The sequence below is a fragment of the Rhincodon typus genome, chromosome 12 (genome assembly GCF_021869965.1).
Source record: "Rhincodon typus isolate 14 chromosome 12, sRhiTyp1.1, whole genome shotgun sequence".
NCBI classification, from domain to species: Eukaryota; Metazoa; Chordata; class Chondrichthyes; order Orectolobiformes; family Rhincodontidae; genus Rhincodon; species Rhincodon typus.
The window spans coordinates 65,972,691-65,975,024 of NC_063343.1; the positions used below are offsets into that span (position 1 = coordinate 65,972,691).

General features: G+C 44.1%; 1 protein-coding gene across 1 annotated transcript in view; it reads right to left on the bottom strand.

The window, feature by feature from the left end:
* LOC109921393 (amyloid-beta A4 precursor protein-binding family B member 3-like) overlaps positions 1-2,334 on the bottom strand; it is a 78,071-nt gene that overhangs the window by 22,610 nt on the left and 53,127 nt on the right. The window lies entirely within an intron of this gene.

A 2,334-nucleotide genomic window follows, 5' to 3' on the forward strand; every position in this document is an offset into this window, starting at 1 on the left:
CTGAGCAGATACATCCCACAGTGACCCCACGGTGAGCAGATACATCCCACAGTGACGCCATGCTGAGCAGATACATCCCATATCTATATAAAAAAGATTACAGTGTATCATCTACACATCTATAGTTTGTCTGCTTCCTTATTGTCTAGAACAACAATTTGCATTGATACAGCATTTTAACATGTGCTTCACATGTATAATGACCAAATAAAATGTGACATCAAGTCACTTATGAAGATATTAGAACAAAACCTTGGCCTTATGGAACAGCTTAAAGGAGGTTGACAGGTGCTGAGCTTTGCGTGGATGTCAGTGTTACAAAATGCTCATTGTTTGACTATAATCTGCCAACACACACTGTGTTTAACAGACCAATATCCAGATATCATATTTGGCAGCAAAAAGACTTTCATAGGTTTCCAAGCTTATTATTTTTATTCATACATTTGTGGGATGTGAGTGTCACTTACTTGGCCAGCATTTCTTGCCCGTCCCTAGTTGCCCTTGAGAAGGTGGGGGTGAGCCGCCTTCTTGAACCGCTGTAGTCAATGTGCTGTGGGTTGACCCACAATGCCCTTAGGGAGGGAATTCCAGGATTTTGACCCAGTGACGGTGAAGGAAGTCAGGATGGTGAGTGGCTTGGAGGAGAACTCGAAGGAAGTGATGGCGTTCCCATGTATCTGCTGCCCTTGTCCTTCTGGATGGAAGTGGTCGTGGGTTTGGAAGGTGCTGTCTGAGGATCTTTGGTGAATTCCTGCAGTGCATCTTGTAGATAGTACACGCTGCTGCTACTGAGCTTCGGTGGGAGTAATGCAGTGGCAATCAAGCAGTCTACTTACTTCTTTTTAAAGTATTTGGTAAAATTGGTAATAACTGTTGAGGTGTCTTTGAATGTACATTCCTAATAACTTATGACACGCTCGTTAAGCAATGTAAACATGGTCTAATTTGATGAGAGAGTGATTGGCTAATTGCACACAGAAATTCACCAAAGATACACAGCATCTTACAAACCCACAACCATTTCCATCTGGAAGGACAAGGGCAGCAGATACATGGGAACACCACCCCCTGCAAGTTCCACTCTAAGCCACTCACCATCCGCACTCAGAAATATATCGCCGTTCCTTCACTGTCGCTGGGTCAGAATCCTAGAACACCCTACCTAGTGGAATTGTGGGTCTACTTACAGCACATGGACTGCAGCAGTTCAAGAAGGCAGCTCACCACCACCTTCTCAAGGGGCAATCAGAGGCTGGCCAATAAATGCTAGCCCAGCCAGTGATTTCCATGTCTGATATTTTTTTAAAAATCCTTCATTTTCTCAAGCTTCACAATGTATCTCAAGCTGACTGATTCACTATGTTACACTATGTTGAAAACATAGTGCTGGTTTGGAATGCAAGACTGACTGAAGGTCACGGGAGAAGCTCAAAAGCATTTAGAAACAAACACTGACCCTAATCCTAAGTGATACATAACCAAAGGTAGTGACTTAACCAAACACAACTCCTCTTACCAAAAGACAGGAAGAATTTTGTCTGGACTGTGCTAGACAGCTCATGAATCCCACATTCCATTACCACTATCTCTCACCACTACCACACAAAAACACAGGAGTGATGGAATTAAGGGCAAAAGACAACACTCCACTAACAAGAATACAGAACAGACCACAAGATGGCCCAATCTTTGACATTCAAAACTTAGATTCATAGAATCATACAGTGCAGAGAAGGCCCAGTAAGATTTGACATTAAATGATCTATGAACCTTAGTGCAAAATACAGAGTGCAGTAGTCTATTCATTTTTATTCTGTAAATCAAGAAGCCCTTTATTTTGAGACAACAAGGTGCAGGGCTGGATGAACACAGCAGGCCAAGCAGCATCTTTAAAAGGCTGTTGTGCACCTGGTCAAGCACCATCAGTCCAATGCTGCACTGCACGGTTCCTGACATTTGCCACAGAAATGAGAGACAGGGAAAGTCAGCACCTTGCCTTATGAGCATTGACCTGGAGATCCTACTGGAGGGTGGTGGACTTCCTCTTCCCTCAGGACCAGCATGGAAGGCCACAACATCATGCCATGCCTACCTGGTCTGAACTTGTCACCCAAGTCGGTGCAGTCTCACCATTTTGTGGAATGCAAAACACAGTGGGAGGAAGAGCAATCTACTCCACTCTGCCGGCTTATGTTCCACCACTTTCTCTCTGCTATGGCACACTGATTTTATCTTTGCCACTATGCTCAACTCCCACCAAGGCTCATGTTCTACCAGTCTCACTAGGGTGCAGAAAAGATTTACAAGGATGTTGCCAGGACTGGAGAGTTT